Consider the following 22,293-nt stretch of genomic DNA (forward strand, 5'->3'; position numbering starts at 1 on the left):
GGTAGCACTATAAAGTCGGCATCAGTTCCGCGCTATCACAAGGAGACAAACACGAACATATCGCAGCCTCCCAAAATACACACACATACACTACACGCATGCATCTTGCACACAGGGGAGGCCGTCCTTAAATGACCTTAGCTGTTAATAGGACGTTAAACAAAATCAAACAAACAAACAAACAAAGTAAATACATGTACACATATGTTTACGAACATTTGTAGAAAAAGAAGGAGAAACGGCAAATAGAGCCGAGGAAGAAAGAGAGAGAGAGAGAGGGGAGAGACAAGATCAGAGAGGCACGGTTTCATAATATATATATAAAAAAACTGAGTGGAACAGTGAGCTAATCGGGCGAACCCATGGTTAAAATGGTCATGAATAAGTGTTCAAAGTTGCCAACTGGAATCAAAATTATGAATTAGTGATGTTTATATAACAGTTATTAATAGTGATAACATTGGTAATAATTATCACTATAGTTCTAAAAGAGGTTTCCATTTTCTCCAACCTTTTTCAAACCGCTCTTTAATAAGTTCACTTTTACTGTTATTTACACATTTTTCAACCAGGAAATGATATTTGATAACATTGATGAGTGCATTGAGGTTTAGGGAGTTGCTGAGAGATCTAGTTTTGTAGATATAATGTTTAATAACAATTAGAATTTCATTATCCACATGATTACAGTATTGTGTTATTATTCCAAAAAGAAAGGAGTCCTTGTTATAAGCAAAAGGAATTAGTAATAAGTCAAGTAAAATTTGCACCTCTTGACACTCTCATTAACAATGCACTATTGTCCATTCATGTTCCATGTTACATGAATGGCTAGCAGTTAGGGTTATTTTATAAAGGAAAGTATTTGTAACCAAAATATGATATATATTCTAAATTGGAACCTTTGTAATTTGAAAAAGGTACATGTATAAACGTCTTCTAGCGGTATGTATAAGAATAATAGTTTTTATGTTTATATAATCTGTTATATCTCATATCTCTAATATTAACTATCGTAGGGTGATGTCAGTATGTGATCCTGCAAAGTCAATGATGTTTACAAAAGCTGTAAATTCTAAAGTCTGATTGCAATACGTCATCATAATCATGAGGTGTAGACTGTAAGTCAATAACTCAATAACTTGTCTAGTTGTTATACATTAAATACAGTATAATTAATGGTTTCTTCACTAATAAGAATCATATTTCACGGGTGTGGCTAATACTTTGATATTTTTCATGAGTGCGCAGCACGAGCGGACAATATTAAAATATCAGCCACACGAGTGAAATTTAATTGTTATTACTGAAGACACCATTACATTTTCTATTTATTACATTTTTAAAGCATAAAACTGAAAAATGTAATGCATGAGAAAAGGGCGGGAATCAGAAGAGCAATAAATAGCACCATATTCTAATGACGTCACGCTTGGCAACAAGGCTGAGCGCCATTTTGAATGGGATACTCAACGCAATTCCGACGTTTTCTGCTATTTTCGGGTATGATTGCTTATAAAAATGTCATTAATTATATATTCATGTACATACTTAAGTGTAGGTACCAAACATTTACCATAACAACTGGTTATTCTACTGCTTCATTTGAATCTTGAAAAAAATTCGTTGCCTTTCAATGCAGCGAAAAGAAGATACCATTATAATTTGTCAATACCACAAAGCGGTATTTGTCACTGTGTGGAAGATATCAGTTTTATCAAGTTGAAATAATTCGATATTTCATTGGCAAAAATGTAATAAAACATCATATGTAACATATATCATGAAGCAAGACCATCGCGACGGCTCTCTTTTTTTTTAATCCAATCGGTACGGTCTATACTATACACTAACCAAGGAGTCAATGATTTATTGTGTGGTATTGTATATGCCTACGTTCAGATACAGTGTTCTCGGACTTTACTTTGCCATGAAATGTAAAGTCAATTCATTTATCCACAGAAACAATTACGACATATTTGTTTAATCTACCAACCTTTATGTCATGGAATAGACAAATATACAATACAATACATTACCGTTGTCAAAGCTACTAGTATTGAAGTTAAGAATCATGGTCGATAATTTTCATTTGTTTATATTTATTATGGATTTCTTATTCGGATGGGAATTCCTAATAAAAATTTGTTGTATATTTTTTCTTATTATTAATTCCATTTCCACAGATATTGAAAACAATGCATCTCAAGAACGTTCATATTTTAGTATGCAATAGAGGACATTGATCTGTTGATACCCGAATAAGATCATGATATAAGTGATATAAGTGTCAAAGGTCCAGGTCACATAGCTGTAAATATAACCTTTTTGTACTTTTTTCGAACGACCATAACTTCAAAAGCGTTCGTTTTACTGCATGCACGTTTAATACCTCTTGTTGATCTTGGTCTGGGTCCATGACATGTTATTAGAGAATATGTCAAGTTCAAAGTCTCGCTATGGGGTCAAAAATAGGTCAAACTGAATCTCTAAAAATCAGTTTACTTCACATTAAATATCAAAGAGCAGTTTCTGCTAAAAGGTATTTTAAAAGTTTCAATGTCAGTTCATCAGAAATGACAAAGATATGCCACTTTGAAAAATGTTTATTATCCGCCAAAAGTTTCCAAAAAAAATGCACTAACAATTTTTTTCCATGGCCTATACAGGGTAGATAAGTTGGCAAATATAAGGCATGTATGTTTGGCTTAGACATTTATGTCAATTGTTGACATTGACCTTATCTTAAAGGTGCTCTTTAGTCAAATGATAACCAGAAAACGAGCCGATACTGAAAATATCTATATTCTAACAAAAGTTTAAGTAGTTGGTAATGACATGACCTGGGGCCAACGTACAGTGTGGTCAGTTTCATCTTTTAGGAAAGCCGGTTATACAAATAAATACGAAAGAAATAGCGCAATATCTGGGCCTTTCAGTAAGAAGTAAACATGTACAGCACTACGCTGTCGACCGACAACACAATGTCAGTTATGAGTCTGAGTTCACACAAAACTCATACGTAAATTTACACAATACATCGCAAGTCAGAATTTATAATATATACCTCTTATCATATATTTCTGTTCACAAATGGATGTGAATAAAAACGAACAGGTTCAATTAGACGCACTGAGAGAGTGACGCAGGGAGAATTTCAAACCGCAGAAAGTACGATATCAATAGGTTTAAACTTATTTGTACCGATGTTTGAGATGCTGTTGGACGATGATTTAGATTCAGAATAAAGGCATGTACTTGTTTTCCATAGAGGCAAGGTGAATAAAGTGAGAAGTTACCTTCTTTTCTCGGCTGGGAAGACACTTTTACTAGCTAGTTTACCGACAGCTGCCGCTAAAACTTACGCTGTACAGTTAAGGAATTCTCAATTACTGATTTAAAACATCAAGACAACATTGCCTCTTTTTCAATTTCTTGACATTAATTGCTCATAAGGAGTATCAAACTATATAATCATGAAAAATTGTGTGACAAGGTTATAAAAAAGTTCTTTAAAAACATTAAATTTCACACAACATTTTAAAGTGTATATACTTAGAAGGATTTTTGTAAAGTTTCAAGGTCAGAGCATCACGGTGCATGAAAATAAACACGTGAAACCTACAAAATGCTTAAAATGTAAGAATGGTAAATATACTTTCCACAAACTGTACGAAGGAACAAACTCAAACAGAAATCTCAAACTCTGTCCAAATATCCGAGCTATCAATAACCTTGCCCCAAGACCACCATTGTGTGAACTGGGGTCCGGTGTCTCCGGGTCCAAAACACAGAGCTGTCAATTATAATCACTGTGTGTAGTGGGGTTTGGCGTCATAGGGTCCAAATAACAGATATATCATCCACCGCTACTTTAAGTACAAAGCATCCACACAAAGGGATGGGAAGGGAAGATAGAAACACTCAACACCTTTCTACATGTATCACTGCTAACCACTCATAAATAACTGGACCCCGTGGTATGAATTAGGGAAGGGAAACGTATAAAAGCGATCGTCAGTTAGAGAACATACATAAGTTCATTGTCTTGATTGAAATCTCGTGTCTTGATATTGATCAAATGTAGTGGTTATTATGATTCGTGGTAACCTGAGTAGACATTTTAAGGGTTCCAAATCGTTCAGGGTTCATTTACACTATTATCAAATTTTGGTCTGGTGAACCCGATAAATCAGTACACACTAGATGTTTCATTACATTCGTTTCACACAATCTTATAATAATGTGATATGGGTGGTACATGTACTTAAATTTGACCCCTTCTGACGAGATTGGGTGAAATGTGTTTTTTGTTTCCCCCAGTCACAAATCAAAGGAAGAGCCTGTCACTTTTGGGTTGCTTTGAGGGTGCATATTTCGGAACATTCAGAAATAATTTTAACATGAGAAACCCAGAAGGATCTTGGCGCTCACCATTGTGTCATCTTCATAATAACAGCTTGGTATTTTCTCTTCTTTTCTATTATATATCTATCTGTTTGATCGAGTCCTGTATACAGTAACTGTAACGTGAGGTAACTTTTGATCATAACGTCAAACTACTGTGTATAAAAGACAACCTTCAATGTGAGTTTTGTCGTTTCACATATTCAAAAGCATAGGACTTAATGTGAAAGTTATTTCTGCTGGCATCTTGTTTAATAATCAGTCTCAAAATACAACATGCCCAACTACCAAAGGAAACCTACATATCAATTGGAAAGATCCCTCAGGTACTCTTAGCAATAACAAAGTTAAACTGTCAAAATCCAAGATAGCCATTTGTCGACCATTTTGTTTATTCCATTAGTCACAAAAATTAACATGAACAATCAGTGAACAAGGGAATCCTACATATCAAACTTGAGAAAGATTCCTGCAGCGATTTCTGAGAAGTTCCGTTATCAATATTTAACTCTAATAATTCAAGATAGCGCCTATCGACCATCTTGGTATTCCGATCAGTTCCAAATTTCGGTTTTCATAATAAAGGACCACGGGTAACATCATGTGAAATTTAGATGCCTCCAGTATTTTTTATGAAATAGTGCTAACAAGCTTTAACTATAACAAATCAAGATGATGCCTGTCGGCCAGCTTGATTCTCTGATCAGTCCCAAAATTAGATATGCATTACAAAGGATCACAGGGAACTTTCATGTGAGTTTGACGAAGATTCCCTTGGTGTTTTCTAAGAAATGGGACTACTGTAACAAGAATTGTTTAAGGACTGACGGAATGACGCAGTAACGGACGGACCACGGACGAAAGGCGATTTGAATAGCCCACCATCTGGTGATGGTCGGCAAAAAATAGATTAAAGGGTGCACTGGGTGACTTTTACCAAAGGGAGTTAAAACAGCCTGCTGTCCCATATCACATGACCACGCAGTATAAATTGATACCGTGTTGGTTAACAACAACCTCTACGACCCTAGATATATACTACTAATATTAATATACAACATTTGATATAGCGCCCTATCTACCTTATCTCTTCTCTCCTTTCTAAATAACTTTCTTTTTCCTAATGTCTCCCTTGACAATGCCTCACTTTTGGCCATTTGTTGAGCGTTCGCCCCTGTGAGGAAGGCTTTGGGTTCTGTCCCCTGGCCGAGACATACCAAAGTCTTTAAAAATGGCAGTTTCTACTCCTGCTTAACGCTCAGCAAATTAGGAGTGGGACGACTGGTTCGCCCGTTGTCAGTATAATGTGACCGGGTGGGGCGTCCTGCTGGGTGTCTTCGGCAGTATGTTTCAGTGAGGTAGCACTATAAAGTCGGCATCAGTTCCGCGCTATTACAAGAAGACAAACACGAACATATCGCAGCCTCCCAAAATACACACACATACACTACACGCATGCATCTTGCACACAGGGGAGGCCGTCCTTAAATGACCTTAGCTGTTAATAGGACGTTAAACAAAATCAAACAAACAAAAAAAAAAGCGAACATGCGCCACTCTAAAGAGCTTTACATTATATAGATATACAATTACTACAATTAGCATATACATTAATCAATACAATTTTGAGGAATAAGCGGAAGCTGGCTTATCAGGCGCTTACTTCTAGTCATATGTCACCTGGCTAATATTTCAATATGTGTGTATACTTGCATGTATGCTGGAGATGTAACTTGTTCTGTTTGTAGTTTGACCGTGCTTCCAACGGCATCATTTGTGGTGCCACTTAACTTGAATTCTACAGCATAGATACCGCATCATCCACCCCAGACCAATGTATCTCCACCTGGGTTGTTGGAGTTGTGTGGGAAGGACAAAACACTTTCTCTGAAAATCCATGCGTATGACGACGTCGGGGATCGAACCCCGGTCGCCTGCGTGGAAGGCCGCAGTGTTAACAACTCGCCCAAAACATGCCCAACTCTTTGCTTTGAAATTGTAACATTTTTGCATGCTTTTAAAACGGGGGATAGCAAGGACTCTGGTGCGCTGGCTGTTTATTTTAAGACCAGTAACCCAAACAAGAGAGAAAAGATAATATATTGAGCGTAAAACATATATAAAGTTTAAATAAAACAACAAACGCCACCTTTTCACCTTACAGTTCGTTGCGGCGACCAATCAGAGAGGCGATAAGCAAAAGTTGTCCTAACCAACCGTGATACTTAACTCAGTTGAAGGTTATTGATTCCAGCAAAAGTTGTCCTAACCAACCACCATACTAAAATCAGCTGATGGTTATTGATTCCTTGTGTTATGAAGAGTGTTATGTGTTAAATATATCTTATGAATGAGAACAATCATTAACATGGATGAATTCATAGAAAACATAAAGCTCTGTTGTTATTGATGATACAAGCTCTTCAGATCTTCAGACCTTATCCAAATATGGATCGATCGACAAACAAATATGCTCCGGAGTTACAAACTCATACGTACATATAGTTTGGCTTTGGTGGTTCGTATCCACAGAGAAACTAAATGACTGTCAGGCGATATGTGTCTATCATTCCTGATCGACTACTTCACTGGTTAGGCACAGCTGTTTGGAGTGGAGACAACGGTCGTTTACAAAGGAAAGAGACGCTCTCGAAATGTCGCAAAGAGCTTTTCAGTTCATATTTGTGGTCAAAACAAACAAAGCATTTCTTATTTATACCAAACTGATCAATCTTATTCTAAAGACGGTCTCAAACGTGTTCACTCACTTGTGTTCGGCTTTGTATACAGTCTGGCATCCAATGCTTAGACAATGCCGTGACTTATACTTTTTAGATCAGAGGTAGTAAACGCGAACTGCTTGCCTTAATTTGCTGTGTTCATTTTACGTCAGCATGTAATATTACACAGATTCTGTACGTCAATGAACAGCATTACATACGAAAAAGCAGCATATTTTACAACAGCACGCTGAACATTTCTACGCCATGACCATGATATGATTTATATCATCACGTCATCACGTTCATCACGTTTACCTATTCGGCATTGTCCCATTGTTTTTGTAACAACATCTAATATACGTACGAATCGTGATTTAATCGCGTTAGTAATGGCTTCGTTTAAGATCACTTAACTGATTATTATTGTTTTGATGTTACAACAGTTTACAGATTGTTCTACACTGATTGAATTGTCCATCATACAAACGGATTTGAAAAACATGATTTCGATAGAAAACCTTATAGGTATCTTTAGAGACCATCCACTTGGTCTGTGTGTTGTCTGATGTAAAACCATTGTTGAATGTCAGTCTTTCTTCTACCATACAGCAAACAGGAGTTGCCAGCTACATTCAGTTTTGTTAAGAGACAACTCCTTAACAGTCCACCAAGATGGTTGGTTGTACTTCACTCTACATAGGGCGCAGTTTCGACAGGTCAGTGAGGATGTAAACACGACAATCGGTTGTGAACCGTATGATGAAATTCTTGTGTATTTCGCCAACTATGGTTATCCCAACTTCGGAAATTGTATATTGCTTGAATCGACGAACTTGCTACGGAATCTTTGTGATGGCAAACCATCATGTTTTGTTCGCGCTTCAAACGACTTGTTTGGGTCTGATCCATGCTGTCTTGTTCGCAAAGTTCTGGAAATACAATTTAACTACATATATGCGTGGACATACTTCGATAAGGATTACACTTCATTTCGTGAATTAAGATTATGAAATTGCCGATATCATTATGTGTTAATTCATATAAAAGAAAAAGTAAAAACTTTTTATACAAAAGCGATTACATTCAGCGAGAGAAAACATCGTTTGCTACATACGAAAATAAGGTTAAATTCAACTACGCAAAGGATAAATGTAAAACACCAAAGCACTGAAACTAATTCAGGTGTGTAGCGAAATATCAAGCATTTCCTAATAGGAAATGACGCTCATCAGTATTTATATAGTCATAGCCTCGACAATTTGTCACTTTTGGTACAAGACGATGCAAATGCATACGGTGTAGTTTGTTTAATTGAGTACCTCAGCTTTAACCGTTGTAGAACATGATTAATGGTCGTATCGAAAAGAAACCTTGAAAAGTGTTTACATTTATTCAAAGATATTCAGAATAAAACAACGTCAAAAAAATGAACCATATTCTACTGAAGGTACGTTTGTGATCGTAAAACCAGAAAGGGGATATTAGAAATATTAATGAAGTCTGCGTGGTGAACAAATAAACGAAGAAACCAGAGAAAATAAATTACTTTGTAAATATTCTAAGTGTATTCTTTCTTGCGTGTTTTGTCATCAACTGCCACTGTATCCGCTTGTCAGAAACTCCATAGGACACACAACTTCATTGAAAAACAGGACATACATGTAGATGGATGGTATCACACAACGTGCATGTAAATATATGGTCGTTGTCGATTAACCTAGTGAATGAATCGTGTTCTATCTTTCAATATGTTACTACCAAGAAAAAGAAAATTAACGACCGTGTTACAAAAAATCTTGGTTTGTAAGAGAACCTGCTAGTTATTGATTGAAATGTGAATTATGATAATCTAAGTTCACATATTTCTTTCAGTTTGAAATGCTTGTATATGTCTGTTTGCTTTCAAATAAATTTGATTTGATTTTTATTATTCAATTGTTTTGCCGCCTGCATATGCTCAGCTTTGAATACATGAAACACAAATGAGAAACAAAATATCCATGACAATAGTTATAAATACTGTGTCAAATAGAATGGATGTTATAATGTGCTTCAGTGTCTGTAGCAAACATTGCTTCGTTGTCAGCTACTAAAACGCGAAGTTATCGGTATACGTCAATCGGATACTTACCATGTTCTATCCTCTTCCAACTTTCCAAATCTGTAGAGTTGTGGATCAAAAACGGCCTTGGTTTAAACATTATAATTTGGCTGCATTTCACAGGGCATGGGTGCTCACAATACTAAAAGTGGATGCGGCTCGACCCTGTAGACATGTTAACCCTTTGCACTTTGTTTTTTTCATAACAACAGGAAAAACTTGTTGTTACTTACTTGTATCAATGGCAGAAACATTTGTCCTTTTTCCCCAGTCATAACTTGCCCCGTTACCATAAGAGAGATTAGTAAATGGTATACCGTCCTTTGCGACTTTGTTTTCTTTAAGATTACTGACGATGCCTAGGAAGAAACAAATGATGAATAATTTATGGAATGATTTTTAATTGCCAGTTATGTTTTAAAAGAAGATAAAGTTTATTTTATGAAAACATTCTGCAATTAACTGCACAGGTTCGGAGAAGAATATACCTGCTTCATTCCACTACATGCTTGAAAGAGGCGACCTCTATAAGCTTATTCTAAGAGTCGTATGGCCGGATGAAGTGTTATCTTACTTCGTCTTAGAATGGATATCTCAGTGACACGACCTTCGGGATGCCTTTTTATTATCTCCATCATCTGTAGATATGGCTTTCTAATTGATCTGTTGAGATGACACAAAACTAAGTACAATTAAATAATCAAACATTCTGTTACAATTTTGATATTGATGACTTCATCAAACTCTACAATGCAAAAAATAAAGGTTTTTGACGGATATGTAGTTCTTGCTGAAGGCTGCTCAGCGTATTCAATACATCGTTACATTTAGTATCTCCGTCATTTGCAGATAACGCTTCAAATGATCAGTTGCGAGGAAGCAAAACCATGAACAGGGAAAAACAAAACAAAATATAACACAAGTCATTCAATCAGCTATAATTTTGATTTCAATGACTTAATCAAACTCTACAAAGCAAACAAAATATTTATTTTCGGATATGCAATTTTTGATGAAGGCTGCTCCGCGCCTTCATTACAAACTGAAAAATATTAAGTCCATTCGAGAAGGCAGCAAATATAACTACTACCCTATATTATAAAATAACAAATAAACAAACGTATAGTAAATATGACTAGTCAAGTACGTGTTTCCTACATGTGCACATACATATTATCATTTGAAATCCGAAGACACTAGATTTTGTTCATATAAGTACTTATATATCTGCATGCAAGATCATTTTCCCGACAGTGTTATTATATAAGGTATCGTCTAGGACCAGGTATAAGACAAAGTGTAATCGAATTTTCATTTCTTACATATAGACAAAAAACGGGATTCTACGCCGAATCGACGTCGATTTGATCGTTAATACTATGCATCTTGACATATGACATGTTTTTTTTATTTTATTTTTTTATTTGATTAATTATTGATCTAACAAACAGGGCTTTTAATTATTGCCTTCTATAAGCTTGGACACTATCTCCATTTCTCAATCAAAATGCAATTACTTACTTTTGGTTCATTAACCCTTTGACAAAACCTACAATTAATATCAATATTTTAATTTCAAATACTGACAAGCAGCTTTGGTATTGAATCTGATGTTGCATTCTAAATGAAATATTATTTAAAACATAAATGTTTGCTGTCCAAATTTCTGTACTTAAACTGTAAAATTGGAATTGTTTGCGTCGTGACCTTTTATTCTTATGGCATTATCGAATATTTTAACTGGCAATAGTTCCGAAATCATACATATTTTATTGATCTATAAATAGATATTAAGATGTAGGTGTTTTCCGCCAATTTACTCAGTACTAAAACCACGACATTTCCTCATCGCGAAGTTTTCCACTCTTCAGTAATTGATTAAATAATGTTGCAAAGATGTTTCCTCATTAATGACATCCCGATGCCTTTCACTGAACGACTAAAGTCGGTAATATGATTTTCTGTCTGTTGTCAAAAATTGTCTGCATGGATAATTTGTAATACCTTCATTACTCTCAGACATATTATTTCCCTATGGAATGAATACGAAATTGATTTAAACATAACATCCATTGGAATGTTTCTGGCAAGTATTGTTAACGCACCGACGTCCCGTCGCTAAAGTGTATGAATAATGTACCTGACACATTGGTTACATAACTAGGGTGTTATTGGTCGCTATTCGGTATTTATGTATACGACGTAATTGCTTTGCGTCTAATCAAAATCTACATCTGTATAGCAGATATAGATCACAAGTGCTGCAATGGTGCAATGGGGTCAGCAGATCAATGTGGATGGTTCAGTGCCCCTTAAAACAAAATACTAGGAAGGAAATCTCCAATTCTGTAGGTGAAGCACATAAGTCGCCTTGAAAGGCACATAAGTCGCCTTGAACAACACACAGTGTGGTACAGCTGGAATTTTCTTTCCCCGGACCTCTGGGGTATATATGGGACATTTCCTGTTCGCGTCATACATGTAGTTGCCATTCCGTATGCGTATCAATGTCATTGCCTCTTTTTTGCCTTGCAAATAAAAATGCAGTCGATAACCGTGTTTCCATGTTGAAAAGTGCTAACGAAATATCTATGACATGGCAATCTCTATAACTGTTTGAGTAGTGCAAAATCAATATAATTAATTTTGAAATGAAACGTCTCGCTACGATTTGGACAGCAAACTGCACAGACGCGGCACACGTTGCTAAGCGATTGTTTTGAGCTGTATGAAATATACAACAAAAACTATCGTTTGCAATCTTATCTGACAAGGAACAATTTTGAAAAAACCCATCAAATATTGTTTATGTATAGGACAAACTTAAACATTCACTTGGTATACTCTTAGGATGACACGTTACTGCTGTTGATAGTGGCGGAAATTCCACAAAGAACACCATCGTGCCATTAGACGGTCATCTGTCACAACGTACAGGCATTATTTTTGTTTTATTTTCTCTACCGATAGGCTTCGAAGAGAAGTTAAGACAATACATAATAAGAGGCACCAGCTCTATTAAAAACCGTCTAAACATTTATATCACATTCTTGTATTTAGTAGAACCCTCTTGTATGTATCTATGATGCATAGGTATATCGTTGCCTTATTACGTACCCAAAATACCGTTGCCTCGTTCTGGGTAGTCAGCCATGTTGAAGACGTGCGAGTGGTCAGCTGTCACTATTATGAGTGTCTCACTTTCATCTGTCATCTCATTAGCCACCTTAACAGCATCCTCAATAGCCAAAACCTCGTATAGAGATCGCTCGGCGTTAGTTTCATGGTGAGCGTGGTCTATACGTGCTCCTGGAGGAACGATAGGAAGGTCTTAAGCAAGAATATTATTAAGTTGTGATTTATAATATAAATAAGTACAGAAAGCACATATTTTAATATTTAATAAGTCGATTTAGCCAAACAAATTCACAATTTTTACTACACCATATAGACATTTCTGAAACAGCTGTATGGTCCAGTGTAATTCAGGTTGGGCATACTGTATATATATAACTTAATGTTAAACGGTAAAATCACCTATACGTGTGGGTTACGTTCATCTTTCAAATAACAAAATTAAAAGTAAAAAAATAAATCTGAATGATAAAGCTTATTTCATATTTCGGAATACTTTATTCAAATACAATATAAAATGAAAAATTGACGGCAGACAAAGCCCTATACAGGTTCAGGGTAATTGTGCTAGTAGAGACGGGAAAACATTACATGTTTTGAAAAAAGAATTAGTAAAAAAACCCAAATGAATACCGAAATGTCAACAGAACCATGATTCGAACTAAAAACCAATTAAACTAGAAATATGTCAGAATGACATGAAAGTCACCCATTCATTCTGTATGATCATTTTTCAATAAATCATTGACCAAGCTTCCACATGTCAATCAAAATGGTAAACAATGACCAGGTGTAAATACATACACGCTGTTCAGGTAGCCATGCCAATACATGGAATTAATAAGAAAGCATGTCCCAAATATAATGTTAGCGTTGACTTGACATCTCGAATACGGGGAAATCTGCGCAGTGACACGGTCATCTGGCATGGGCAGAACAGGTAATTGGAATATAACGATGTTGTTTTCACGACAATAAGTTTCAGAAAAGATTCAATCTTATAAACGGATAATTTTTTTACTTTTTTTTTTGTTATGAAATACACTTTTCCAAGTAGTTTTCTGATCGTCAGTATCGGCTTATAGTGTACGCTTAAAGGCAATCGCTCAAACAGGTCAGACGAGGACCGCCATAAGCAGAATTCGCGTGACATGAAGAACACCAAACAATTGTGATACATGCGATGCAATTCTTCGTTGTATCCCGTATTTATCAATTCACAACGCAACGTCCCGAAAAGTTGGGCCTACTTTACTCGAGTTTATATATCCGATTCTATCGTATAATATGACTTAAACTTACAACTTTTCGTAATTGTTAAATTGGCAATGCAATCAGGGGTTATTCAACGAAATTTAGCAGTTTATTGCTGCGAGCATATTTCAAAACATTTCCGAAAATCCTCGAAACATTTACGAGAAATGGTCGCGACCAAGGACTGTTTTGGGATTTTTCTTGAGTATCGTGTACACCCCTTTCTTGACATTTCATTTTCCTTAAAAAAAGTGTGCACTATACGCAAATATTAACGGTAGTCGTTGGTCAGACATGAAATATCTAAATCAATCAATAGCAATTTATAATACGACATTTTACCCCTTCGGGAAACTCAAAGGTGCCGGATTCATACTCGGATGACTTTAGGTTATATGTAATTCCCATGTAAAATTTGGAACGCCTTTAGGTTTTATCCTATTCCTGTTTTAAAAGGAAATCGATATCTGAGTTATCCAAGAGCTTGTAATTAGCGCCTGGTATATTCCGACAGAAGCATACACTTAACAGCCCAGGACAACAGAGGTCAAAATCTGGGACTGAAACCGAAATTAATAGTCCCCACTGGGGTTCCCCCAGGGGTGACTAAAAAGGGCAAAATATGGACATAAGGAACGATTTACACGAAGACCATTGACAAATATCAAAGAGAGTGATACCAGGTATTTCTTAACATTTGCTTCGGGTTGGTAATTACGGATTATGAAAAGTTCTTTTTACACAACCAATACGAGTTTCTATGTGACGTTTCGATGGATAATCCGGTATGTACTCTGTCACCTACATCAGACAAATGACCAGTGAATCGTATGCACACAAAGGTGTTAAAAGATGAAGGGGCTCATAGACTCTCGCACATCTATGAACAAGTATTAAACAAAGCGTAGCTGAATCGAGTCATTTCGGTAGATATATAACAACTAATGAACATACGCTTACAGCAAAGCTGAATCGACATCGAATTTGTGGACAACTCATACACATTTTATACCTTTGTGTGCATACACTTCACTGGTCATTTGTCTGATGAAGGTGACAGTGTACATAATGTACTAGTCATCGAAACGTCACATAGAAAATCTTATTGGTTGTGTAAAAAGAACTTTTCATATGTGATACCAGGTGTTCCGGAATGGTACAACTTTTTTAATTGTTTTTAATGCTTAACCAGTGCAATATATCTAGTTTGTTCATTTTAACATAACTTTACTATAATGCAGGAAAGAAAAGAAACAAAAAGGCCCTTTCAATTTTTTTCTCCAACAATTAAAAGTATGATATCGCAAAAATCGATTACCGAGTAAACTTAATTACAAAAATTGAAAATCAGTAGAATGTTTTTTTTAAACATCATATAATTAGAAAACAAAAATAGAAGGGCTGTTCAACCCTCTTATCGATTGCGCTTTCCTTCTTATCGCGTGATTTCTTTTCCTCTAGCAATATTGATGGTGTATAATTTTGAACATTTTGAATGCTCTTCTTCAAAAACATTTTTTGGGATTATAGAAACATTAAGCCATCTCCTTCCACCATTAAGAAGAAGCCTTTGGTGTACTTCTGAAGTACCTGGATGGTCATCTCCGCTAGTTACATTTCTTTATTAGTACCAATGTCTCGATCTAACTCGTAATGCATGACACTTGCCTCAAACAGGCCTACAAGTGGTAAGCAGACACAAGTCAACGTGCAATTCAACAAAAAACATACTTGTAAGGTACTCTGTTTGTGCGTTAGCGTGTATGCTATACAAACTGTAGGAAGTTAGGTTTGGTGTTAGCGATACAATATGGTTGCCTCCATTTCTATACATCGTAAGGATATATACTACCTTACTGAATCTCCAATAATCTTTCTGGAATAGTTCCACTCACAAAATGTCAAATATAGTTTGAAAACGATGTGTTAGACTTGCTAATTTAATCGAAAACACATTTGAAAAAACCCACAAGAAACATTCAACAACTGTTTACCCTTTAAAATGTTGCTGTTCTTTATTACAATGTACACAATATATACATTTAAACGAATTCTGGTATAAAAAAAAGTAACTAATAAAACTAATTTAAGAGAAACAACACTTACTAGGACTACAGATATAAAGTGTAAATGTGCCCAAATCCACAAGGCAATCAACTTTTCAGCATACGGTCGCCATTCCTACTTACCTAATATATAGTCAGTGGAATGGGGATCTATGGAATCGAATTGAGACTTGTTCCACACATACTCCGCTGAGAAATTATTCCTCTCTTTGTCATCTTTCCAAACCTGAAAATCGATTAAAAAATCCATGAAATATAAAACACTGCTATTTTCAAAAATGTATAATAAAATAATCCCTCAATGCCTTAGAAAGCAATGCAGCAACGTCAAAACAGTGCACTGCAGCGCCCCAACCCCACCCCTCCCTCCGGAAAGAAAATAAATAAAAGTATAAATTTAACATCGATAGATTTTGTTGAGGATAGAGAGGGGAAGAACACTAGGAGGCTTAATTGGGCTTACGTCGGCTGCTGGTAGTTCGTAAACGACCATTGTCCTTCTTAAGATCGGTATTGGAGTCCTTCAATCCTTTCTAGAACCTCGAGACCCAGAGGATTTCTTGGTTGAGCTCCCTGATTTGGGGCAGCCACAAAAGAACGACGATCGACCTCAGTTCTCGCAGACAAATCGATGTGGGACTCCCAGACTCTCTTCCGGAAAGCGCGTTCAGCTTCATCCAAAAAGGAGTCATAACAAATTGAATGTGGTACACCCTTCGCAACTTATTCATGGTGTTGGTCATATTATTGGTACGACCAACCTGTTGCAGATGAACCGGTAATAATAATGATTTCTAATTAGAACTCAATCGCCTGGGATACGCTGATCGTCACTGTACAGTCTACTTGGGGGCATTGCATCTCATTCGCCTTTGCATTGTGTTTACTGTCACTACAAATTCCCTAGTTTTTCTAGTGATTGCCAAGTGAGACACTGGCTACGTAAGAAGAAGTTAAAGAATCCGTCATCGGTTTGTTTATCCTCGACAGATGAAGGTTTTCCTTCCTGGTGGTCTGCTAGTTCCATATACACGTTCGATAGAAAGTACAACAATTTGCTTCGGATAAAGCACCTCCTGGTCCATAATACCATTGGATGTATCTGAGTTGTCGGCTCTGTACATAATGATATGATTACTCCGGATAAATCATCAAAGAATGTCCCATAATCGAATCAATGTTAATGTCCTATAGCAATACACTAGACAGACAAAATGTTTAAAATGCATATTTTGTTGTTGGTGGTTCATCAGTAGAAACACAGCTGGAGAATTGTTCACAGTTTGGACAATCACACGAAATAAGAAACATAAATTCAACAAAACAAAAAATGTATTTTTTCTACATTATTCATTTACATATACATGTATATGATCCTATAACATGTTAAGGTTTGTTCAAAATCAGACATATAACGTATAGTCCCAAAAACATTGTATCGAGACGCAAGTCAAAGACGAGAGGAAGTTTACTCTCTTTGAACCAGTGGAGTTCCTGGGAATAAAACTCAGGATATCAAGCCAGTGATGTCGCCCGTGTCCCCGCTGTTGCCCCATGTTAGTGTTTATGTCTTTGACTCTGCTTTTTGCCTTGTTTTGAATCTAACCCGGACTAGGGTGTTCCTTTTTTCAAACTGTTCGATAGTTACGAAACGTAGTTTACTAAACATTCTACAGATGAATCACATAAACCGCTGTCAATATGAACAAGAGCATTGTGCGAACCCATTTGTGCATAATTGTTTTTGTGGACGATTTAGATTTAATATGCTTACTTGACGTAACTGTTGCCATGGTCATTTCGGTTTATTTAATTGACAAAACTGTTTTCGTGGACAAGTAGGTATACTTGCTTGGCAAAACCGTGGTCGTGGATGAGTTAGCAATCCTTCTTTTTAACAAAATTGTTATGCACGAATCGGTTTACTCACCGTTACAAAACTTTGGTTGTGGACGAGTCGTTGTACTTACCTTAACGTAACTGTTGTTGTAGGCGAGTTGGGAGGACATATCTGTACAGTCTCCAGTCACGCCCACCATTTCCCCGTCTACCTCTCAGTTGTTTTTGCGTTTGCACAAGCGAGCGTGGCGTGTGTAATCCTTGCCTTGCTGATTACTCCGACTGACCGACCTATAACCAACATGGCGGATTATCACAGCAATAGAACTACGTTTATAACTGAAAATAAATATCACAGCATTTCATGATGTAAGTAAAGGAGTCGATAGTGTCCTTAATGTCAAGCTCTGGAGGGTATATCATTATTGTGGTCGATGAATTCCTTGGTATTCAACGACAGCACCACCCCTGCAGGTCGGGGATTGAGTAAAGAATACACCTGCTGTTTCCCACTGTTGTGTCTTAAGAGGCGGCTGATGTTGATCCCCTGCAGAATTGGGGATTTGCTTTTGTGCCTACTACTTGGGGACACGAAAGCGATCAAAATAAATATGCTGCATCAATTGCAACAGGACGTTAAAAATAAAAAAAACCAAACCAAACCAAAGACAGCACGTCGATATATCTGAATGTAAAATTGAAGGACTTGGCCAGCGTTTAAACTTGTTATATGGACTCTTATGAAGTTTCGAAATCCGGCAGAAACGAAACACGTCCATCCTTATTATAAAAAAAATATATTTGGAAAGATTGTAATACAGAAGCGTGATTAGCTAGTATTGCGTGTTTGGAAAAAAATCACAAAAAAATGTTTAGGTAGCGTTTCTGAGTTATCGAGCAGGGAAGTAATGTTATAATGCTTGCAGACAAATAATCTGTTATTAGATGCTTTGTCTACTGACACAACGACACACCTGTGATGCAGATCACTAAGTGTGGTTTGAACATTGATGTCAAGAAATACAGAATTATATTTTGTTTATATTTTAGATTTCAAACAAATTAATCTTTATTTAATGATGGACCTGATCATTATCTTCAATATATTCCATAAATATCTTTTTTCCCCCTTCTAATTGACAGTATGAGTTGGAGTCTCTCGACACTTAGGACCCATCACAAGCATTTTTGTAGGTTTGCGTACCGCATAAAGATCGCCAGTTATTACCTGAACGGTGTTGAGCACGAAGATTTGAACAATGAGCTATTCTAAAGCTTTTTCTTGTAGTTGAAAGTCATAACTAACAGTTCGAACAGGCTTGAAGAACTTGTGCTACAAACCAATGAGTTTATGACGTCTCCAAGCTAGTTTAAAAAGGTAATTAGGGTCAGCCAAAGTAATTAATCCCTACGTCATTCCATCGTCAGACTGATTAGTTACTGCAGCAATTCATTATCTAAGCCATTCATACTCACATTATTAGGCCGTATACATAATAAATTATCTCATCTGTTCAACGTCAAAGTTATTCAACCACAATCATATCATTGTCAAAGAAATGCATACCCACATAAATGCATAGTGAAAGTAAATCATTTCCATATCAATAGATTGTCTAATTAATAAATTCCGTCAGCTATTCATTGCTTCATTAACTTATACCCACATCAGTAAATCGCCAAAAACATAAATCCCATCATCGTTTGATGAACTATTCCCCACATAAGCATGTGCCTTAAGTATTTATAATAGTATGTGCAATTTGGAGGAACAGCTAATGTCTTACCGTCCGCATGAAACCCATCGAATGCACAATGTTTCGTTTCCGTATTTACTTGAGCAGTTGCTATCCTTTGCCTGGTATTTGAGTCCACACATAATGGCCGTGGCTGTGGACGCAGAGTCGGGAGTCTAGCGATCATTGCAAAACGTCTGTAAAGCATATGCTGTAGGGAGGATTTTTAACCCATCTTCTTCTTACTTTCATTTCATTCTGTTTCCGGTGTTGTCTCCCTAGGCACCCGTCATCAAATCACCCTGACTATTGCGATGACGTTAAACCTCAAAAAACAAATACTTCACTTTCCTTAATCAATAAATATAACATTCTACTTTCTTAATAGAACGATGAACGCACGTGTGCTTGCATCCATTACATTTGGATGGTAGATACAGCATGATAAAACCGAATTACTGCCCACAGTACAACTGTTTCGTCCTTTTTAGGACTCGTCGGTTATGTTCGGGGCCAAAAAAGGGAAATCCAAATTTTTCTCAACTACTGTTGATTCAAAAGAGGAATATGTGAGTAAAGTCCCTTTATTATAGGAATTATACATTTTAGAGGCGTACTGATGATTAATCATGAGTAAAGTGTGTACACTATGTATCATGATACTAAGCAAAAGAGATAACTGTGACTGTCAAAGTAACAGTGAACCTCATACAATAAGACATCAACCAGCAGTCTGCCAGTTTGTATCCGGAAAGCTGACCGTATGATAAAACAACAACAATGCTGCACTCCTCTTATTTGATACTACATTACTGCATTTCCCAATTAACAATTTTTGCGCTCCCTTAGATTAAAAATAATTTCCTTTCATAAAACCACAACATTGCTTGCATATGCCTCAAAAACACTGTGAATGAAATGCATATTACAAGGAAGTCTGGATTTCTGCTATTGTGATGTCATTTGCCGGTATATGTATATTGTGTTTGTTTATCGAACGGGAACAAAAACTATTTGTTTTATATAAGAATCCTCTGATGAGAAAGAGAGGGAAGAATTCAAATGATGAAAATGAAATATATCTCTTGCCATTCCATCGTAGGTACTGTAACTTACAGACACGATAGGCACGCTGCCTCGAATAGTTATGTTTCAATGTTAATGAACATTGTATGAGCGATACGTTTAAGGGGAGGCTACTGTCTATATATAGCACTACACTTACATCGCCTAATCATTTTGTTCATTAGTGGAATATGAAGAATGTTATGTGCTAAAAGGATAGTATAAAGGGTATTACATATTTGTTTAAGCATTTTATTTATCTCTGACCCTTGGGATGATTATCAATTGTATAGAATGCAAAATATTTCGAGCACTTTATCAAACTGGGTATATACGGCCATATTGATAACAAGAATAGATATATATGTTTAAATGGTTTGTTTTCACTTGTTAACATTTCTATTTTGTGAGTTGATAATTCAACTAATTTCACAAAAAGTTTTAACTCAAATTATCTCTTTCTTTTGATAGTTGTTTTGATCACGTTTCTTACACATTCAGAGCCATTTGTTCAAATCTTCGAAGCGGAATTAAAAGCGTTTTGTTGACAGATATTTTTGGATATCCTCTGTTACCTATCTTTCGAATAGGTACACTCATCACTGTTATCCTATTGAAATTTGATTGTTATATTTGTTATGTATTGGGTTTAGGATTGTATTTATTATGATAAATTAAACAGTATTTTCATTTTGTTGACATATTATACAATTTTAAGTATACCTGTATGTGGAGTCATTGAAGTTGATCATAGAGGATTGCAGAAGTTTCTTCAGTTTTTCTGAATTTAGATTTATTTGCCAATAAGCATTTGCGGAGAAAACCTATTATGACTTCCTGCGGCAGGTGATGTAATATTTTCCAAATAATTCAAAACTGCTTATAAACAGAGGTGAAATCCACATTGTAATAGTGTGTATTATTTCATAGTCTCAAAACAAACAACAATATTATATATTCCCACAGCTATAAAATGTACTTACATCAAAACTAATCATCATTTCTAAAGAAACGGGTGGCTTCATTTTGTACTCAAAACCTTGCTATTTGAAAACAAAATAGTCTGCATACATATACACTGTACGATATTGCATAAACGTACCTTCGCTAAGCCGATGTAGGGAAATTTCTCAAACTCGAGGACAGTTTCGTCGCCAGTGTCCCCCTGAGTACCCTGGCCGCCGTTACAGTAGACATGCCCATACCATCTCCAATGAACAGGATGACGTTACGTGCCTTATTGGTGTTCGGCTTCTTGTTTAAAGCCTTTTCTTGTTTCTGTTGTGCAAGCTGTTTCCATAATGCGGAATCTGAATCTTTAACAAATTTTATTTTTAGTTTCACATTTAACGCTGGCTTTTCCGACACAATGTCTGACAGAAAAAATCCATAAGCGGTTTTTTTTAAATGTTAATACATGCGCAAATATAACTCAATCTATGTAATGTTTTGCAAAATATAATAATAATAATAATTAATAATAATAATAATAATAATAATAATAATAATTAGAGGTTCTTATATACCGCTTTATCACAAACTAGTTCGTAGGTCGTCTCAAAGCGGTTCACAAATTATTATCCGTTGATATAGGGCCTTTGCAACCAGCCAATACCTTTTTCAACTCCCTCGGGAGCATACAGCCGGAGCTGCCATTTCGGCGCTAACAGCTAGCATTCAACAATTCTAGCACTGCCCAACCACGTACTCATTTACAGCTGAGTAGACTGGATCAAGCGGAGTAAAGTATCTTGCTCAAAGATACAACACATTGCCGTGCCGTGGCGCGAACCCGCAACCCTTAGGTCATGAGCCCGGCGTCCTACCACTTTACTACCGTGCCTCCTAATATCTTGGTCGAAAGATGATTTTAGTTATATGCGAAACATATTTGCTTGATTAAACATATTTATCTCGAAGCAGATAACATAGAATATGCATGTGCCTCATAGAATACAGAAAATACC

The 22,293-nt window shown here is 36.2% G+C and overlaps 1 pseudogene; it reads right to left on the reverse strand.

Moving 5' to 3' along the window:
- Nucleotides 1-21,982, reverse strand: part of LOC110467120 — a 31,542-nt pseudogene extending 9,560 nt beyond the window's left edge.
- Nucleotides 21,983-22,293: the final 311 nt, after the last annotated feature.

Source organism: Mizuhopecten yessoensis, unplaced genomic scaffold (genome assembly GCF_002113885.1).
Source record: "Mizuhopecten yessoensis strain PY_sf001 unplaced genomic scaffold, ASM211388v2 scaffold11161, whole genome shotgun sequence".
Lineage (NCBI taxonomy): Eukaryota > Metazoa > Mollusca > Bivalvia > Pectinida > Pectinidae > Mizuhopecten > Mizuhopecten yessoensis.